General features: G+C 39.3%; 1 protein-coding gene across 1 annotated transcript in view; it reads left to right on the top strand.

The window, feature by feature from the left end:
• The window catches only part of CDH8 (cadherin 8), a 447,886-nt gene that overhangs the window by 414,943 nt on the left and 19,202 nt on the right, over positions 1-13,741 (top strand). The window lies entirely within an intron of this gene.

The following is a 13,741-nucleotide window of genomic DNA, read 5'->3' as shown; positions in this document are numbered from 1 at the left end:
AAGACCATACCTCATATTCCATAACAAAAATGCAAGTGTATGCTAAATTGGAACCCCTGGCTAGAACTCTGTATAGGACTTAAAGGGTCTTATATTTTAGCGTGTTATCTATTCTACACATTTGAGGTATGTGGACTAAATGTAAAAGAGACAGGAAATACTTGGAATAGAAAGTAAACCTCTCCTCTCAGCTGGTGACCACCTGCCTATCCAAACCCTCGAAACTATTAAAAGGTGTTGGAAACTATAGTGGCGTAGGGTGGGTTTGGTCCTTGTTTTACCATTGAAAGCATCACTGGCCCTTGAAGTTAAGGGCCAGCATAGTTGATATTAAGGGTGACCTATATGTTAAAGGCAGAGAGAGGGAAACTTTTCAAATGGTCTTCATTTTCTCCGTCGATCAATGTGAGGTCCCCCGTGGAGTACAGAGTATTCCCTCACTGAGGAGAGGAGCAGAGAGTTGAAGGCAATTCCCAGTGTTCCAATCTCCATATCCCCACGGTCTTTCAGTAGGGTATTTCTGCCAACACTCAAACCGTGTGGGATGAAGCATGTTACATTCACACTCAAGGCTGGCTCTGGGTGACCCTAGACCCTAAATGTTTGCTTTTCTGCCAACTGCTCAGTGATCTTCCAACTATATGAATAAAAGGAAGCCCTTTAAAGAGGCAAACTCTTCATTCTTGAGCACCTGTGGAAAGGAAGTGCCTAGCAGACAAGTCTGGGGCCCAAAGGAGGCTAGGAAGAAAGATCACTGATGTTATGCGTGGTTAGCATCCTAATGCAGAGGTTTCCTGAGGCATGTATGCATTCACTGTTATCCGGACTTACATCACACCTCAAAAACCATGCCATTAGCTCTCCTTCCAGAAAGGTTGGAATGAGAGACACACTGCATGTGGGAGAAGGATGGAAATCAGTAGAACTGAATTGTTCTGTCCTCCTTGTTCTGTTTCTTATCTATCATTGCTTAGAAGTTTCTTCTGACAATAAAGCTTTCAAAGTATTCAGTTCATGATATGGGGGGGACAGAAAGACATGAACATGAGACCCTCAATGCTGATTATAAGGAGCCCTAGAGAAGCAAGGGGTCAGTGGTAGGCTATTAACCAAGAACTTGTAGGACTGAACCCACCAACCACTTTGTGCGAGGACCAACTTGTCAATCTGCTCTTATTAAGGTTGTAGCTCTGATGAAACACACAATATGCTCTGGTTCCATGAGGCTTCCTCACCCCCCACCATCATGACCCAGTCCTGCCTTTCATTGCGGGCTAGACTGGAGCATGTACACAGGTACAGATAAAAGGTAAGAGCTCAGGACACATGGAATCCGGGAACAGGAGTGCGAGTAGCGATACCAGGAGGGGAAGGGGAAGGTGGGGAAAGGAGGGGAGGAAGAGGGAACCAATTGCAATGATGGGCATATAACCGCCACCACTAAAACACTTCCCGCCCCCCACCCCCGGGGGGGGGGCGAACAACAAAAACCATGGGGGAAGGGCGAGAGCAGTAGGTGTAAGATATGAAAATAATATTTTATAATTTATCAAAGTGTCATGAGGGAGGGAAAAAAGAGGTGGTGATACCCTTGGTGAAGAAATACATTTTGTGTCTATTTCTGTGAAGAAATAAACTTTAGAAGAAAACCCAGACGATCTACTTTCAAAAGGTCACAGCCATGCATGGCTACGCAGCAGTGCTCTCGTGCACACATACGGGTGACGCGAGTTGGAGACAACTCTACAACCATTGGTTTGGCTTTCATACTAACAATGTGGGAAAATTCTTTAACTTTTTCCTCCATTTCCTCATTCGCTAAAGAAGACTAATGTCTTTGTCACCGTCGGAGGTGGGAATCCAATGAAGTATTGCATGACAAAAAGATATTCTGATGGTAGCTTACATGGAAGGGAATTTAGAAACTTTCGCTGCCATTCACTAAATTCGTTAAAATTCACTCAGGTCAGCACTACTATGTTTTTCATTTTGCAGATGGCAAAACTAAAAGAGCCAGTTTTTAATCCAAGCGGTTTGAATCTAAATTGAACAATCAAAACTACTATGTTAGGAAGTGCTTCTTGTACTGTAAGTTTCAGTTAAAAATTCTTGCCAAATAGGGTTTTTATGAGGACTAATGGAGTTATAGCCTTGGTAAGAAATCATATTTTTAGGTGTTTAAATAGTTCCCCCCTCATGACAATCATAAAGACATGCATCATGCTATCAATTTGATAAGAGTAGGCTTTAGAGATCGAAACCCCAGATGAATTAATTTTAGAAAATGATTAGACTACTAGAACTTCAGAGTCCTAATCTATAAAATGCATTTGATCATCATAATTTCCTCTATCTACCTATCTGTTTCTGTGTATTTGTGTGCCCCACATCCCGCAAGTGGATTCCAAAGCTAGCAATCTGATGAACTCTGTGTAGAATTTCTAAGAAAGTAAATCTTGATGGGAGCGGATGATCGCATGTTTCCTTCTCTCTCTCTCTCTCTCTCTCTCTCTCTCTATATATATATATATATATATATATATACATTCATTTATGTTTATGTCTATATATGTATATAAATGTATATTTATTTTAACTTATGTGTAGATATAAAGTAAGATTTTGGTTAAAATATTTATATGTATCCTGAAAATTAGGTGAGCGCTGAGTAGATGGCACTATGGTCTTTAGGACTCGAAGTTTGCCATCCCAAATGGGCTCAAGACCAAAAGCCGCTGCCTCTGAATCAAGTCCAAGTTGTCACTTTTTTAATTGTCATAAAGGAAGTGAGGTGATAAGGTAAAATAAAATAAGTCTATTATAAACCAGGTACAGGCCCCTGGGTCGGACAAATCATTAAGCCAAAAGCTTGAAAATTCAAACCCACCAAATGATACCTGGGAATCCAGGCTTGGTAATCTTCTTCCTAAAGGTCACAGCAGTGAAAGCCCTGGGGAGCAGTCCCACTCTGCACACAGGGCTCCTTGAGTCAGATAATTCCACAGGACTGATAGGAATGACATGCTGCTTGACAGCAATAATGTACTGCTGGTGCTTCCTTCCCTCACCACAACCATCAACGAAAGTTTTGTTTCCCTTTTTAAGTTGACATGTCTGAGGTTCAACACAATTAAATAATGGTCACATAATTGTTTGGTTAGGAAACTGGAAGCATTGAGATAGAGCACCCCTTACATAACTGGCCCTCTGGCTTCCAAATTAATGTTGTCCTAAAGCGGGGGTGGGGGGTTATCCCAATTATGGTAAAGGGCATTTGGTCAAGAGCAGATTCTGCTTTCAGAGCTCAAAAAGACCTAGGCAAGATACAGAATTATTCATGTAATTGCAAAAACCATCCTTCCTAACCTAAAATGCATGAACTCCAATAAATATAAAGAAACACAGAACCGCCATCCTGTTGAGCTCCCCAGCTGCAAGGCTTCCAATTAAAAAAAAAAGTTTTCATTTTTCTTGTTTTAAACCAAGTAACATTTCCAGGATAGATAGCAATTTTGCTGCAATGTCTTTAATGCCATGCATGATTTGATCTTTTTTGTAGAGAGCTTGAAAGCTGTGGAATAATGCAGCCTCAGACCTGAGGTAGGTAGGTGGAAGGTCACGCAGTGGAAAGATCTAGTGATCTGAACATATGAAAGAGAGTGTAACAGAATTAAAGAAATCAGGTGAAGGACACTTTAAAAGTAACACTGGAACATAAACCAACTGCTGTTTTTAAAAAAATAAGATCACAGAAATGAGAAAGTGGATTTTCAATGTCTCTTTGGCGGTCTTTTCACGGGCCACATCCAATTGAGAACTCGGCACCTCTGCGCCGAAAAGAATACCTTGGACAGAGTAGATGACTCATAAATTTGAAGATGAACAATATGGGCAATAAACACCACAGTTTGTAAAAATGGAAGATGCAGAATGAAGACACTCTAGGAAAAAGAGTGATTATTATATCAGTAATAGTCAAAACTTTCAGAATTACTTGCTGTCTGCATATGAGGCTTTACTTTTGTTTTTAGAAATTAGGTTCACTGAAACAGAAATGTCCCCACATGGGCACGATGTTTTGCTCTCTGTTATATATAAGTGAAACCTCACACCTTCTTATTTCTTTAAAGACCCTAAGTTAGGCACCTGGTGGAGACCAACAGTTTCTTTTTTCATTGCACAAAAAATAGGACATCATTCTAATTTCAGTGCTTGAAATATAAAATTATTTGAGATGTAAAATTATTTAAGAGCTTGAGATATAGAGTTATTTAAGGCAGGCAACACTTTCCTTTTCCGCTGGTGAACACAACAGTAATTGACTTTATTTCATTTTGGGAGACGAGAGCAGGTTGTGCCCAGGTTTAACGCCCCTGCTTTTCCTTTAAAACTGCCAAATGTCTTTCAAGAAAAGTATGGTATGAGCTAGAAAAACTCAGTTTCTAATAACGGGATCAGCATCACAGAAATAGCAAATGTAAAGAAGGTAGTAATAATAATAACAAAAACAAAGACATATTCTAATAAGACATTATCTGTAAGCCAAAGAGATAATAGTTATTACAGAATGACTGTATTCTCAAGTGTGAGACTCTCTAAACTGGTTGTATGAGTCAGAATCAACTCACTGACATTGAGTTTGCATTCAAATCTGTTGCCATAGAATCAACTCCAATTCTTGGCCAACTCGTGTGTGTTAGGGTAAAACTGTGCTCCACAAGGTTTGAGATAACTAGGTTTTGGGAAGTAAATCATCAGATATTTCCCCAAAGGTGGACTGGGATTTCAGCCTTTCAGTTAACTCACTGGTGTTCTTAGGTTCTGTTGAGTCAATGCCAACTCCTAGTGACTGTGTGTACAACAGCGCAGAATCACGTGAGATCCTGTGCCATCCTCACCATCGTTGCTGTGCATGAGCCAATTGTTACCAGTTTATTTCAATTAAGGCCATCCTGTTTTTTCCACGACCTTCGGCCTTTCCAAGCATGATGCTGTCCTCCAGGCAGTGGTTCCTTCTGAAAACATGTCTAATGTACCTGACGCAGGTGTTGCAGTGCCCATTCTAAGGAGCATTCCTAAAAGAGATAAAGCCATGGTAGGCCAAGAGAATGAAGCGAGAGCAGAAACCCTTGAAGAGGCTCTACTGTTACCAGCTATGTCCCCTAGGATGGAGAAGAAGGGAGATGAGTAAACTGATACCCCCCTTTCTGTTATTCTCTAATCTCCAGCCATTGCCTCTCTGGAACTAACCCTCGTCAGGTAAAAGGTGGCACAGGAAATGTTTGATCAGCACCCTCTGCCTTAGATACCAGAACAGTAGATGTCAAGGATGGAAATTTATCGGAGATCAAGTCATCAACATGCACAGTCACAATGATGCATTCAACTGTATCATTGATCTAAGCCCTCGTTGTACCCAAAATTTTCTTACATAGTACAGGCAACACTTACAATTCGTCAAATGTGTTTGCGATCTGGTTTTGTTATTATTTTTATTGTTGTTGAACTTTGCCTCTCACTAGATTAAAAACTCTGTGAAAGCAGCAATTATGTTGAACCTGTTTATTGTTTCCTCTATAATGCCTAGAAAAAACTTAAAATGAGTTCTCAGTAAGTATCTGGTGAATGCATTCATAATAATGAATAGCCCAGGGTTCTATAACATGGTGATTTACATATACTTTATCATCATGTTGCAATTATTGTTTGTATAGAGGATTTTGTTTTATTTCCTAACCTACCTTTACGCTCCCGAAGGACAAAAGCATATAATTGTTCTAATTTCATTGAAAAAGTCTTTCTTGTCTACTGTCACACCACAATCCCTCATATTATATCTACAGAATCCCATGTAATGTATTTGTGGAAAAATGAGAGAGACAGGCTGCTGTGGGTTGGAAAGGATTCAACTGCAATTAACAACAAGAGAGACATGAAGTTCCCCGGTGATGCAAATGGGCAACACACTCAAAGGCTAACCTAGAGGTTGAAGGTTCAGGTCCACTCAAAGGCACCTTGGAATAAAGGCCTACCTATCTACTTTTAAGAAATTAGCTTTTAGGAACCATATCGAACACAGACTTATCCGAATACACATTGGGTCACTATGAGTCAGGATGAACATCATGGCCAAAGGTTGTTTCAGTGAAAAGACACAAGGAAACAATGGCAAGAGCAATTTCCTGGGAACATCATGAATGTGGTGCTGAGTGCCTGCTGAAGGAAAGGAAAGTAAGGAGGAAGAAGAGAGAAAATGAGTGAAGAGAAAAAGAGATCAAAAGGGAAAGAGGATACTGAGATATAGTCTATTCTTAAGAAGCCATGATTCCTTAGGTGAGGTGTGACAGTTCTGGCCTCCTTGCCTGTGGAGGAAGTGGTGATACACCTGGAGGCCTGGTGGCCTAGTGGTTACGTGGTCAGCAGTTAGAAACCACCAGTTGCTCCTCGGGAGAAAGATGAGGCTGTCTACTGTACACAGTTACGGTTCCAGAAACTCACAAGGGCAGTGCTACCCTGTCCTATAAGGGTCACTGTGAGTCAGATTTGACTCAATGGCAGGGAGATTCGTTTTTGTATGTTTTTTACTCTGTTATGGGATTAAAGTGAGGGTATGTCTGACCTATAATAGAGAGTGTGACAAGACACAATCCCTTGTTTTCCTTGGGGGTATGGTCACCTCTTGAACTGTATGGTCAGTATGTTGATTTCCAAAAGAACAAAACAAAGTACTTCCAAGAGAACGTTGTCTTGGAAGTAGAGCCAACATGCTCCTTAGAAACAAGGATGGTGAGACTTTGTCTCGCATCCTTAGGACCTGTTGTCAGGAGAAACCAGTCCCTGGAGAAGGATTGCATGCTTGGTAAATTAGAAGGACAGCAGAAAAAAGAGGAGGCCTCTCAACAAGATGAGTGGACCTGGCTTTAAGCCTGTGCTCAAACATAACAACACTATTAGGATGGTACAGGACCTGGCAGTGTTTCCTTCTGTTGTAAATAGGATCATTCTGACTTGAAATCTACTCAATGGCGCCCAACACCAGCAATCAAGCAACAACATCAGAACCATTCCGTGGTGTTTAAAAGCTAGCTGGGATACAGAGAGAAATCTGAGGACCGTAGGGAGAGCATTTCCAAATCTCTGTCTGAAGCTGTGGAGGCCTGTGAGACCAAATGCCCCAGAGACTGTGGCATGGAGACTAAAAAGCAGCACCGAAGCCTGCAGTAGCTGCTCATCTGGCCCCGAGACTGTGAGGCAGAGCCGCTTGGTGCTGACTGAGTGGGGGTGTTGCTGTGGAGCAATGACTGTATCCTTACTATTTTTTATCCTGATTTGTGGTAAACTATTAACTTCCCAAAGAAACCTCTTCAATTGTGAGTATTGATTGTGCTCTTTGTGGCCATTGTAACACATTATTGAATCCATCATAGATGTAGAATGGTGGGGGAAGAAAGACTAGTGTCAGAATAAGTCAAGAAGGGTGGACCAAAGTAAAGAAGGATGGACCATGGAGGCATGTCTCACTCACACACACACACACGTGCGCGCGCGCGCGTGTGCGCGCACACTGTCTCATGGTAATATGGAAGCCAGAGGAGGTCAGCTATGGCCTTCCATTGCCATTTACTGCAGATAGAGTGCTGCTGTTTTTAGATGCCATTGAGTCGGTCCTACTCATAGTGGCTGTGTTAGTCTGGATGGACTAGAGAACTAAATCCACAGACACTCATATGTGTCTTTATGGCAAAAAGCAATTGTACATTAATCAAACATCCCAGCCCCGTCCAGATGAAGTCTATAAGTCCAATATTACCCCATATGTTGATACTTGTCCATAAATTCTGCTTTAGACTCACACAGCCATGCAATGACACTGAATGCAGGAAGATCACAGGTCAGTAGGTGGAAAGTCTTGTGGCTCCAGTGGTGGTGGAAGCATCTCAGCGCTGGTGTGGGTCTCCAGTGACTTGGCTCCTCCAGCTCCAGGGCTCTAGCATAGCACCATGTGTCTTTTCATCAGGAATACAAATAGAGAGTGTCTGTATCTGGCCTCCGGGGAGCTATTTATATCCTTCCCACCTCCAAATGAGGTCACCAAGCTACAACCTGATTGACAGGCTAGACTCCACCCCTTCGCAAGTTGACAGAGGGATTATGTAGCTATGTACAACAGAATGAAAGACCACGTGCCTGAGCCCATTGGTGCAGCCACTATGTGGGACCATCTCTTAGAGAGCCTTTATCTTTTTTGCTGCTCCTCAGTTTACCAAGCTGATTCCTTCTGCAGGGACCGGTCTCTCATCAAAGTTGTTTTTCTTCTCCTCTTTGCCTCTAAGGAGGATGCTTACTGTATTATGTCCAATAGATGTTTGCTCTTTTGGCTCATCGTTCAGTATTCTTTGTCAACACCATAGTTCCAATGATTGTAGTCACAGTATCGAGCACACACACACACACACACAAATGAACAAAACAATAAGGCCTAAAACTACCAGTTGCTCAGATTCTTTCTTTGCTGCTTATAAGCCTGACTTAACTTACTCAACCCTGAGACAAAAAGAAAGTTATTATCCAGGAACTGGTTTAGTCTCATGTGTTAATCTGGGTACTTTAGAGAAATAAATCCACACAAACTCATGTATAAGAGAGAGTTTTATATAAAGGTTAAGTGCACATCAAGAAAACATCCCAACCCAGTGCTGCCCAAGCCCACAAGTCCTACATTACTCCATATGTCCGACACCAATCCACAAAGTCATCCTCCAACTTTTAAAACACACGCAATGATGCCGACTACAGGAGGAAAGCCAAATCAGTGAATGTGAAAGCATCTCAGCGCTGGTAGGGGTCTCCATATTGCTGCTCCAGAACCCAGGGCTACATCAGGGTAAGTCCATGTGGCTTCTTCTTGGAGATGTCTTGCAGTAAGTGAGCCTTGACAGCTGAAGCAGGGAACTGGCTAAGGCTCTGCACCCTGGTCCTACCATCACAAAGCAAGAGACCCGAGAACTAGAAAGGTGAGGCTCACTGAGTCATTTATCTCCCTGCCCTTCAATTAATCTCACATGTGTTTATTGGCCAAGTTGGCACAATAAACATTAACTCTCTCACCTGATATTTGTGGTATTTACAGTATGCATATTCACACAATGAATAAGGCTGAAAACTTTTTAGAACTTATCTATATAGGTTATTTGGTTTTTTACTCCTATGTTTTGGAAATATGAAGAATTAAAAAATAGAACATTTTACTGAACCCCAATGGACCCATATTTCAAATTTCAGCAAATACCAATACCTGATCAATCTTTGGTTTTTGTTATTGATAGTGTTGGTGGTCTGCTTTTTGCATGTTTTACTCAAATCATTTCCCCTACTTTTATTCTTAAAAAGTGAGTTCAAAGTCTCCCTAAATCTTTTATTATATTCCATTCTATCTGGGTTCTTGTTTAAGGCAACTGCAGCTTCATTCATAAGTAGAGGAGCTTCATGCAGAACAACTTATTATTGGGAAACATAAAGACCTATTGCTTATTTCTGCTCTAATTGTCACTGGCAAATCACCCAGTGTGGTCTCCATAGGAAGTGGTAACCACAGTTCTGTAAGTCAAACAGGATCATTACAAATGCCCCATTGGCTACTTGAGCAGGATTTTACAATAATAAACCATCCATAATTATAAAATTTTAAGCAAAAAAATTTGTGTATCTTAACTCTCTTTAAGTGCTTTTGTCATTAAACTTAGGGCTCTTGGGCGAGGAGAGGGCACTTGAGAAAAAAATCATGGCTATAACGCACTTGAGGTTTCCATTGGAGAGGATGTCAGGAGAGGGAATCTATTTTTAAAGAGCCAGAAGACACTTAACTAAAAGCCAGGGTTCCAAAAGTAATGCAAGCATGTACGTCTCACCATCGCGTCTTTTGCTGCTGTGGATCCTGGGACCGTAGCGAGTGGGTGTTTCAAATTAGGAATATGGAGCATTTTGCAGAAAACCCCTATCATCTCTCTGTCGAGAGTCTTTGGAACCACATTTAATTCTCCTTGGGTTTTTAATATTTTCCATTTTAAATGTAGAAATAAAATAAATTCACCATCCCTCAAATAAACTCCCGTTGCCTCTGATCACTTAAAGCAAATGAGCTGTTAAAAATCCAGTTTTGTAAAGGGAAATTGCTCTAACTCTTTAGAGAAAATTAGTTTAGATTTCACCTTTTTCAAGGTTAAAAAAAAGTAAATAAAGGGATGAGTTCTTTTTTGTTATAGAAGGTATGGCAAGTGAAACAGCAAGGTGTAATTATTGAGTTCTGGGATTACTTTTTTTTTTAATGTGGAATTTCTTTAGAGGTTACCCTTATTTGCATGGGAAGATTATTTTCCCAGAGATTCAGTGAAATTTCTACAGTTTCTACAGAAAATTATACAAAGACCATCTAAATTACCATACAGGGCTCCCCCGAGATGCCAAATTTTATTATTACTAAATCCATGTGCACCATTGCCCAAAGGTGTCATCTGTAAATTGCCTAGGGTTATGGTTTTGACTTTACAACTGATCCTCTGGTCTCCCAAGCATTGGAATGTACTGCTTTTCACTGGGAATGCTAATACATAGTTAGAAATATTCCATTTTCCAAAAATTTTTTAAACTGTTTTTGTGATATCTAATTTACATTCCATCAAAAGTACCCATTTTCCAGTGAAATTCACCATAAATTCTCTGAGCAAACCTACAGAGTTGTGTGTTATCACTATATTCTCATGTTAGAATAGATCGCAACAGAAAGATCTCTCTTGCTCACTTATAATTACTATTCATTCAAACACCAAACTGTAGACAACTACTAATCTACTTTATGTCTGTGTAGATTGCCTTTTCTGGATATTTTATGTCAATAAAGTTAGACAATATATTACCTCTCATTTCTGGGATTTAGATTTAGTAGCTTGTATCAGTGATTTTCCTCTCTTGATGTCAAATAATAGCCCATTCTACCCATATACCATCTCTTGTCTCTCCGTGTAGTAGATGATGAATCTGTATTTTAATCATTTGTGTTTTTTTCCCACTGTTAGTCATCAAAAATAACATTTGAGTTTGTTATTACAAAAATATGTATGTTTCATTCCTCTTGGTTATATACTTCAGCATGAGAAAATTATGTTTAACATCTTAAGAAATTGATAAAGAAATTTTCAGTTCCACTTTCTCCACATGCCTGCCACAAGATTTTATTGTCCTCTCAAATAAATTATAGGCATCCCAGTGGGTCTAGGGTAGTATAGTATTGCATTTTTAATATGTATTGCTGATACATTCCTAATATATTTTGCCTTGTACTATTTTAGGACCAGTCGGACTCTAAGTTACCAAATAGTCATTAATAAAGGACTCTGTTTTAGGTTCAGTAACTACAGATGCTAACAAACAAATGATCTTAGACCCATGGAATTTGTAATCATTGAATTTATAATGGGAGGAATAGGGATATGAATTTAAAACTTAGAAATATAATGTAAAAAGTGTGCATGATAGTTTCCAAATGTGTCTAGGAGTCTCTCTCAATCTCTTTCTGTGTGTGTGTGTGTGTGTGTGTGTGTGTGAAATAAAAAAGAGTTAGAAACAAGTGATGCTCAGCAAATTTACAAATCATAAAAAGTTACCTTTTCTAATCCACACCATCAAATCCTTTTAAGTACTAGAGGTGACCAGAACACTACTGACTGTTTGACACCAGGAAATGATACAAATTGCTGAAATTTGAGGCTTGCTCAGTATTAGACTTTTCTTAGTATACAGATGCTCAGAATTCTATAAGGAACAGAAAAATATTCAGATAAAGATACATGCTCATTTACTCAGACTACTAGTTTGATAAAGTTGGGTAATATAGACACTGACAATCTAAATGAGGGGGGATGCATAGAGATGAAGTGATTGGCTTATATACTGTCATGAGTATGTCTGCAATTAAAATGATAGGAGGGTGAAGTTAATCCTTCAAGTATAAATGGGATAATATAATCATTAGAGGAGCTAAGAGTTGACCTGTGTTGCCCTGAATTCCATAATATGATGCTTCTAGCTATAGTCTTTTTATCTCACACCAAATGACTAGAGAGGACTATGCAGACAGGAGGTGCTGGGGTTCAGCTTAGCTTACTGGATAGCTTAGTGATAATGTCAATATGGTGCATGGCACTGTGTGGGTGGAGCTATGAAACTAAGGTCCAAATGAAAAGGGACATGAAAGGGCAGCGATTTGATGACACACAATAGGTGATAGAAAAAATGAGGGAGGTGCTCTCAGTCATCCAAATAGATGAGTTTGAAAAATGTTTCCAAGAACGGAATCACAGATTTGACAAATGTATTAAGTGTAATGGGGAGTACTTTGAAGGTGATAAGATTGCTTTGTAAAAACAATTTAAATACATAGCTATGAAAAGAAAATTCTGGTGGGTTCTTTTTGGTATCCCCTTGAATTCTCCATGCAATTTTTTTAAATGTTCACCTAAAGTGATAGACTTTTCCTATAGAAATAACTCTTTAGCAATTTTCTTCTTTAGCATTTTTCTGTCATTTATTTTGCTTTCCTTAGCTTTCTCCTTTTCTATTTTCCTTTCCCACTTTTTTCTTCCCTCCCTCATTCCCCTTCACACTCTTCCCCACTCGTTTTCCGTGTACTTTTAATAAAGCAATAATGACAATCACTATTCCTGTTAGTATTTAAATATCTCATATTCTTTGATATTGTTCATTGTTTTTCAAGTTAAACTACGGTAGAAAAAATTAATCCCCTATTTTGGTTTCGTGTAGTCTATCTGTTACTGTTGCCGTTGGTACAGAAGGTAAGCGTTGGTCTAGTTTATTTGACATCATGAAGTTATTGCTTTTGTTTGTCTGGTTAGAAACATGTACATGCAACAAGATGCTATTGTTAATGACACTTAGCAGACAAATATTTACAACAAAATGAATTAAAAAGGTGTCATGCCTTTTTGAAAAGTGTCTCTTGACAGTTGACTTGCAAATTTAATGTCAAATGTTCCTGGTGAAGTCAAATGGAGAGAACATGGTCAGCAGGTCAAAACAGGGAAAATGTCATTCTGATGATTGCATATGAACACGTAACTTTAATAAATTCTTATATTTGTGCTATGTCTATTTTTTATTTTTAAAGACAGAGCATAGCCATAAAGATACCATATCCAAAACTTTCAGCATATCTGACACACATATTCACATGTAGTTATCATCCAATATCCAGGAATATGTAACAAAAGTGATAACACCTACCTCTCATTTATACCATTGTTTATCTTAAACATTGAATCTTGTTGGAAAAAATCAGGCTACAATAAATTAGTAAAAGCTATGACTGTGTAGTTATGTTCTTCCAGTCCCATTAGAACTTCTTATAATTAATTGAAAGTGTACTAATATACTAAGTCTCCCAGAAGCAACAGATATTCTGAGCTACCTAATTAGATCATCTGTTTGTTTTTCAGTCTTTCTCTTTTGCTCATTAGCTTGTCCATTCTGACACCTGATGCCAATAATCTCAAAAATGGTCTGATTCTGGACTCTGGACCAACTTGGATAACAAAAGGGCATAAAAAATGTTGTTTCCAGCCATCAATTTGCACTCTAGTAAACTTGTAAGATAGAGTAGGGATGTACAATGGGGTTTCCAAAACTGTAATCTGTACCAAAGCACAAAGCTAGGGTTTTTCTTCTGTAG

Source organism: Tenrec ecaudatus, chromosome 18 (assembly GCF_050624435.1).
Source record: "Tenrec ecaudatus isolate mTenEca1 chromosome 18, mTenEca1.hap1, whole genome shotgun sequence".
NCBI classification, from domain to species: Eukaryota; Metazoa; Chordata; class Mammalia; order Afrosoricida; family Tenrecidae; genus Tenrec; species Tenrec ecaudatus.
Note: the sequence above shows the minus strand (reverse complement) of the source record. Positions and strands in the feature narration are given on the sequence as shown.